This window comes from Artibeus jamaicensis, unplaced genomic scaffold (assembly GCF_021234435.1).
Source record: "Artibeus jamaicensis isolate MK-2021 breed Jamaican fruit bat unplaced genomic scaffold, CSHL_Jam_final contig_477, whole genome shotgun sequence".
Classification (NCBI taxonomy): Eukaryota; Metazoa; Chordata; class Mammalia; order Chiroptera; family Phyllostomidae; genus Artibeus; species Artibeus jamaicensis.
The window spans coordinates 6,568,104-6,576,260 of record NW_026521854.1 but is presented as its reverse complement, the minus strand read 5'-3'; the positions used below and the strand labels follow the sequence as shown (position 1 = coordinate 6,576,260).

The window sequence follows — 8,157 nt, the reverse complement described above, 5'->3', positions numbered from 1 at the left end:
AAACTGAGCCTGAGAGAGAGTGGGGAATGCCAAGAGCTGAGGAACCCACGGGACCCTTCTGAGATAGTGGCAAGTGTGCTGAGTGGCTAGTGGGCTGGTGAGTAAACTCCGGGAGTTGGGATGTACCAACCTCATTCTTGGTGAGAGGTCAGGAACAGGTGTGGCCTCTGGGGCATAGAAAGTGGGGGAGGTGGGGACATACATACATTTTCTAATGGAATCTGCTTTAGGTATTTTCTCTTCTGATTGCCAAAGTGATATATACTCAGTGTAAAATCCATTTCAAAGGAAAAACAGACAAGTATAAAGTAAATAGTACAAATAGATCCACTGTCATAGCATTTAATTGCCTGAATGCATTTCTGTTACGAACTTACAATGTATCTGGTGTTCACTGGTGAGTTAAAACACACTGGCACAAGAAACAAACTAAATTCAGATGCCATCACTGCCCTTGGTGGGTGTGGGCTGGCACACACCAGGTGCTCAGTAAAAATCTGTTGAGTGAATGAAATTGTAAGAATAAAGTGAATGTGGGGAGGGGGGAGAGAGGTATAAGGGGACTAAATGGTAATAGGAAAAAAATTACAATAAAGAAAAGAGTCCTGGCTGGTGTGGCTCAGTGGATTGAGTGCCTGTGAACCAAAGGGTCATCGGTTTGATTCCCAGTCAGGGCACATGCCTGGGTTGCATACCAGCTCCCTGGTAGGGGAAGCAATCACACACTGATGTTTCCCTCCCTTTCTTCTCCCTCGCTTCCCCTCTCTAAAAATAAATACGTAAAATCTTTTAAAAATACAATAAAGATTAAATAAAAAATAAATTTTATTTAAAAGGTTAAAAAAAGTGCATGTGCAGAAATCACTGTTGTAACACAATGGTCTCTTTCATTCCAGATTTTTCTCCCCTTTTCTCAGCCACAGTGCAACCACACTTTACCCAGGACTTCTCAGTGGAGGCCCACTTTCCATATCGGTAGATACCAGTCTGCCCTCTTGTGTTGAGAGATTTTATCAGGACTCTTCTATGATTTGTTAAACTGATCCCCTGTGGTTGAGCATCTAGAGTGCTTCCCAAGGAATGCTTTCGGGGGATGACTGTGAAAGTGGAATCATACACTTTCAAGGTTTCTGATGGACACCTATAGCCACACCACCTTCCATACCACGTGTGCCATATCTCACTGTGTGTCCATTTCTCTGAACTGATATTTGCAAATACATGTTAGAGACATTGGCATTGCAAGAAATAGATTAAAATCAGAGGCTCCCCAAGGGGGACTGAGTAATGACTTCTTAATAGATACAGGGCTTCCTTTTGGGGGCATGAAATGTTCTGGAACTAGATACAGGTGGTGGTTGCACAACACTGTAAATGTACTAAATGCCACTGAGTTACACACTTTAAAATAATTAATTTGTGTTATGTGAATTTTACTTCAATTAAAAAAATCAGCGCCCCCAACCTGGGGGGGGGTGGTGGTCTCTGGCTTTCGAAAGTCTCCAAAACTCTGCTCAGTGTCATCTCCTCCAGGAAGCTTCCCTTCATTACCATGTCAACCCACCATGCCCCTTCCAGCACTTTCCATCTGTCCTCTTATTTGTCTTCAAAGCTCTCATCATTCCCTGGCATAGTTTCATTCATTCACTCATTCATTCATTCATTCATGTGGCACAGGAGTTCACAATTATTATTATACCCATTTTTCGGAGAAGGAAACTGAGGCTCAGAGCATTGGGGATGCCCCAGGGCACCAAGCCACGTGAATGTGGGGCTGGGCTGCACCACTATCACCAATCCACCCTGACTCCTTCCAGAGATGCCCAGTGGTCATGGCTGGGGATTTCCAAATCAGGGGAGGTGTAAACAGTTCCCCACAGTTGCTCTTATACTATTACTGTGTAAACAGTAGCTGGACCTCAGAAGGGGTTCTTATGACTTCTGGTCCTTTAATCATTTCAGTTGATTCACTTGTTCATCTGTTCACATTCATTCCACAAAGATATTTTGAGTCCTAACCATGTTCTGGGCCCTGTGCTGGGTTTGGGGGTTACCATAATCATAAAAGGCAAATATATAAACAAGGAGCGGTCATGTGGCAATATATACCGAGAAGGAAATCAAACAGGAAGCAGGACATGGCCTGGAGAGCATACAAATGAGGGTGGGGGAGGTACTATTTGAGCTGAGACTGCAAAGAGGAAAAGTCAGGCACAATGATATCAGGAGGAAGGGCATCCCAAATGGAGGGCACAGGACACACAAAGGTCCTGAGGAAGAAAGGGGTGGGCATGTCTGAGGAACAGCAAGGAGGATGCCGAAGCTGGGGCAGGGTGAGTGTGAGGGAGAAGGATGGTGAGGAGGCCAGGGATCGCCAAGGGTAGGTTCTACTCTAGGGTGCTGGGAATCATAGGAAAGTTTTGAGCTAGGGAGTAGCTTGGTGTGGTTTATAGGTTCTGGAAAGCTTCCTGTGGCTGCTGTCCAGAGAATGGTCTGCAGGGACTGTGGTTTCAGGGAGACCAAAGATGAGCTGGGGCAGCCTCTGGGGGAGAAATGGCCTGACTGAGTGAGGGCCATGATCATGAGAAGCTGGTCAAGGGTTGGAGGATGTTCTGGAGGCTGAAGGAGAGGAGTGTAGGAGGCTCCTGGAGGTCTAGATGTTTGACAGAGCTTCTCCATGATTTGGGGAGACTTGGGAGGCCCTGGACAGGTCTGAGGGTAGACTGGGGGCCTCAAGTTCACAACTCCCATGACCTTGAACTTCTTTGGCATAAACGTGTACAGGAAACACACACATGGCCCGATGTCCACCTTTCCCCCAGAAGAAGGCAGGAAAAGGAGGAAAAAATAAGAAAAGGTGGTGTCAGGGTAGGCAGAGGCTGAGTGGGACATTTCATGGTCCTGTGGAAAGGAAGCAAGTTAAAGCTTGCCTGCGCCTCCCTGCCCTGCTTCCTTTGACAAACTCTCTCAGAAGTCACTGCATTGTGCTGACAGGGCAGAGCTGGCTCGGCTCAGGCCCATAGGGATGTGGTGACTCTTTTGGGTAGAGTCAGCCGTTTCTGGATTGGAATCTCCGCCCCACCCCTGGTTACCTGTATGAGCCTGGACCTGGATAGGCTTTTCTAGAAGTCGTTCTGGAGCTACCAGATTCCCTGTGGAACAAAACAAGTGGTCTCTACTTCATGCCATCCACAAAAATTCAATCTTGGGTGAAGCCTTTCTTACTCTGAGCCTCTTTTGGAAGATGGTCCCCACCTCCCAGAGCTCTTGTGAGTAAGCCTATTGTGTAGCTGGCACTCAAACAGCTACTGCCATTATTATTATTTCTTTAAAATTCTATGAGGCACATACATGAATGTATGTAAAACTGAAGAAATCTAAATAAGACCCATCAATTATATCGATGTCAATTTTCCAGTTATGATAATGTACTATATTCATGCAGGATATTCTCCCTGGTGGAAGTGTTCAGTGCAGTGAGTATTTAGTACATTCACCAAGTTGTACAACCATCACTACTACTACCTCTGGAATATCTTCATTACCCCCCAAAAGAAACTCGGTGCCAATTAGCAATCACTTCTTATTCTCCTCTCTCTCTGCCTTGTGTCAGTTACTGATGTACTTTCTGTCTCTACTGATTTGCCTATTCTAGGCATTTCATGTAAGTGGAACCATATATATGGCCTTTTACGTCTGGCTTCTTTCACTTGGCATTGTTTTTAAGTTTCATCCATGTTGTAGTCTGCATCACTTTTCACTCCTTTTTGTAGAAGAATAATACTCCATTGTATTAATATTTCATATTTTATTCATTCATTTATCAGTTGGTAGAACTATGGATTATTTCCACTTTTGACTATTTTGTATTTATGTACACGTTTTTGTATGAATATATGCTTTCAATTCTCTTATTTTTTACAATTTCATGCAAATATAGAATTATTTCAAAATGAAAACTTTAATGAAAAGGGTAAAAAGACCTGCAATGCTGAGGATTAAGACCACATGTTGAAAATAATGGAAAACAACAAATACTATTTTTGTCAAGTGGGGGCAACCTCTGTGAAGATTGTGGAACAACTGTTAGCTTGGACCCTGCTATTTCTGGACTGGACTGGGCTCTGATTTCCACTGCCCTTCACCTGGAGCTGCTGACAGAGCCATAACAGCCAATGACAAGTCTTGCAGTGGTTGGTGTACCTAACCATACTCCTCTCCTACTCCAACACCTACTATCGCTTCCTATCCCCTTGTAGCAAAGTCAAATTCTTTGGCTGTCCTTGGAGCTCTTGCACTTGTTGACAACTCCACTGTCCTCCCATAGGTACCCCTCATGCCTGCCCAGCTCGCTCCCCTTCTGGCTCCCTCTGCCCAGATGCTGCCAGTCAACATGTCTCTGTGTTCTCTCCTTTGTAGTGGGCGTGCCACGGAAAATTCTCAGAGGATTTGGCATTTTAGCAAGTGGGTTTGTAGGGGTGCGGACAGGGAAGCATACTCATGGTTAAAATTTAGTGTCAACTTGGTCAGGCAATGGTGCCCAGTTCTTTGGCCAAATGCTGTTCTAGATGTTGCTTTTTAGATGTGGTTAACATCTCCAATAAGTTGACCTTAAGGAAAGGAAGTTATTCTTGATGCCCTGGGTGGGCTTCACCTAATCAGTTGAAGGCCTTAAGAGCAAAAACAGGTTTCTTGGGAAAAAAGAAACTCTCCTCAAGACTGCAACATAGAAACCCTCCCTGAGTTCCAGTGTGCTGAACATAAATTTCAGACTTACTACCCCACAATCACGAGTCGATTCTGTAAAACAAGTCTCTTACACTGTATATAATGTACATATATGCAGTATATCCTGTTAATTCTATTTCTCTGGAGAGCCTGGACTGCTACAGGCACTTAGATGCCCAGCATGGTGGCAGGCAGGGCTTGCTTGTCAGAGACAAGATTTTCCTGGACAAACGGAGAGTATCCAGCCGCAGAACCTCAGCCACTTACCTTGGTCTTTCTCAGTGGGACCCAGGCCAAACTCTCAGCCTCAGACACTGTCCAAGACATGCACAGGCCAGAAACACTTTGGATTCCTCAGGTTTCACAGTTCTGGGCAGAGACCGCTCCAAGGTGCTGACCTACCCTGCCACCCTTGACCAAAATTAACCCAGGGCAGGGACCTGCAAGATTAGCCACCCCAAACCCCTATGGCCTGATTCAGGTCACAGACCTGAGTGTTGCTGGCCCCATGGACAGTACCATCCTTTGACTCGAAAAGCCTGAGAGGTGGACCAGCTGGCCTGATGGACAAAAATTTCACTTTGGAGAGACCCAAGTGAGAGAAAGTGACTACAGAAGCTGACAATAAAAGGGCTTTATCTCCTTGTGGAACCTTCAGTCCCATGGAGGAAATCAGAGTAAACTAGGGCCTTGGTGGCCTCCTTCACAGATGTCATTGGGGGCAGACTCCAACCTACATTTCTGATTTGAAAGCCTGTGGCAGTGGACCTCTGGTCTACCTAATCCAGGTGACTATTAAACAGGGTTCAAAATAACCATTAGCCCTGGCTGATACGGCTCAGTCAATCGAGTGCTGGTCTGGAAACTGAAAGGTTGCCGGTTCAATTCCCATTCAGGGCACATGCCTGGGTTGCAGGCCAGGTCCCCAGTTGGGGGTATGTAAGAGGCAATGGATTGATGAATCTCTCACACATCGCTGTTTCTCTCTCTCTTTTTCCCTCCCTTCCTCTCTCTAAAAATAAATAAATAAAATCTTTTTAAAAATTGTAAAAAAAACTCACTAAATATTTACTGACAGTCTTCAGTATGTATCCAGGGGAAGTGAAACATACATCCACATAAACATTGAACATGTGTGTTCAGGGCAGCACAATCAGCACAATTCATAATCACCAAAAGGTGGAAACAACCCAAGTACCCATCAATGGATGAAGGACAAACAAAATGTGGTCCATCCACACAATGGAATATTATTCATCCATAAAAGGAATGAAGCACTGATGCATGCTACAACATGGATGACCCTCGAAAACATGATGCTAAATAAAAGCCAACATGGTGTGTGATTCCATCTATATGAAAGGTCCAGAACAAGAAAATCCATAGAGACAGAAAGAAGGTTAGTGGTTGCCAGGGGTGGGGAGAGGGGAAGTGGAAGTGATTGCTAATGGAAAATGGGTTTATTTTGGGGGGTGATTAAAGTGTTTAAAATGAACTGTGGTGATAATTGCATATAACTGTAAATCTCTTAAAAGAACATTAAACTTTGTACTTTAGGTATAATGAATGGTATGTGAGTTATAGCTTAATAAAGCTGTTTTTAAAAATGCTCTCCAGACCTACACATGTACTGAGTACCCACTGTGTACCAGGCACTGAGCTGCGTGCAAGAGCAGAGTCTAGAGGGGGAAAGAGTTATAAACAGATGACCATGGTACCGGCAGATTCCTCTCTCACTTACAGTACAGAGAGTGGAAAGAGTAGCATTTGTGTGAATGTGTGAATGAAGGAGGGAGTGTGTGTGTTGGATTTTGAAGGATGAATAGGAGTTTGGCAAATTGAAGGTGGGAGCTGACAGTCAACTCAACTTCATAAAATCTAATAAACAATAAACAGTTTTAAAAATGAAAATGGCCCTGGCTGGTGTGGCTCAGCAGATTGAGTGCCAGCCTGAGAACCAAAGGGTTGTCGGTTCAATTCCCAGTTGGGTCATGTGCCTATCAGTTGGGGTTGCAGGCCAGGTCCCCTGTTGGGGGCCACATGAGAGGCAATCACACATTGATGTTTCTCTCCCTTTCTCCCTTTCCTTCCCTCTCTCTTAAGATAAATAATAATTTTTTTAAAATGAAAATGAATGCATCCTCATTAGTCTGCATGATCTGAAGGAGTGTTTGTTTTTAGACACTTCATAACCCACTCTGAACCATGCCTGGCTCACCCAGGCCAACTCTCAAATGACACTGTTCATGTCCACCACAGACAGTGCTGTAACAGCACATCAGTCTCCTTGTTCATCAGGAGTATGGAGAAATCGGAAAATTCCAGCCACCTGCACTCCTAATTGATGTCCATGAGGATGAATAGAAGGTCAAAAGCCAGACCTGACTGAGAACCTTCCCCAGAGACCTGGCTTCTCTCAGTTAGGCTGGGTTCATTCTGGCCTCCCTTCTCCCAGTGTGGCCAGAGTATGGGTTGCTACAGAGAGTGAGGAGGGCGATGTTCTCATCTGAAAATAAATCATGACCCTGAATGGGTAAACAAGAAACTGGGGCGGAGGAGGGGGCGTCGGGTAGGGAGGGCTGAAGGGAAAGAGAATCATGCCTTTCCTGGGAAGATGAATGCAGCCTTTCGAAGCTGGCCTCCCTGCGCTGGGCCTGCAGCCATGTGCTCTGCCTATGCTGTGCCCTGAGCTGTTCCCAAATGCCTGGTACCCACTGTACCATTGCAACTGAGTCCTGACCCCTGGGACTCTCCCAATGTGGACCCCATTGTCACTCAGAGAAGTCCCTTCTTTTTCACTCTTAATGTGAATATTGCTTTTTGTAAACCCAGTGTGGCCTTTGACTGTTTGCTGAGTGCAAGATGTTCCTTACCCATGATCCATTTCACAGAGAGAAGGGGAGAGAGCAGGACTAGGACTCAGCAGGGGCCTCAGGAGTCCTCTTCAGGCCTGATTGATGATGATTTCAAGCAGGATGCGTCTGAAGGGTGAATGTCTTGGTCAAAAGCAGCTGAGATGTGTATAGTTCAAGGATGAAGGCTTGGCTGTGGGTCCTGGCTCTGCTCACCTGAAGGTCTGTTCCTTCTCCTGGGAACAGCATCTTGTGTGTACAGGGCTGACCCTCTCCCCTCTCAGGGAGGTCATCCAGTGAATGAATGAGTGAACCAACTGATAGATGGACAGAAGCTACTGAGAGACTGTCAGGGAGATGCTGGAGGGACTCATGGCAGCCTGCAAACTGGGGCCTGGGAGGAAGCAATGGGAAGAGATGGTCTCTATTCAAATCTGGTGCTTTTTTCCCCCTAAGACCACAGTTGCCTCAAATAAAAACTGACAATTGCTGCTAACATGCGCTTTCTCATTTTTACTTCCTCTGAATAATTTTCAATGAATTTCCTTTTAAAACTGCACAGGCAAACCCTTTCTGT

The 8,157-nt window shown here is 45.3% G+C and overlaps 1 protein-coding gene across 1 annotated transcript in view; it reads right to left on the bottom strand.

Annotated features, from left to right (window-relative positions):
• Window positions 1–3,804: 3,804 nt before the first annotated feature.
• The window catches only part of SUGP2 (SURP and G-patch domain containing 2), a 43,721-nt gene continuing 39,368 nt past the window's right edge, over window positions 3,805–8,157 (bottom strand). Inside the window, exon 12 of the mRNA XM_037142123.2 lies at window positions 3,805–7,974. The gene's annotated coding sequence lies outside the window, so the exon portion shown is untranslated. The remainder of the gene's footprint in view (window positions 7,975–8,157) is intronic.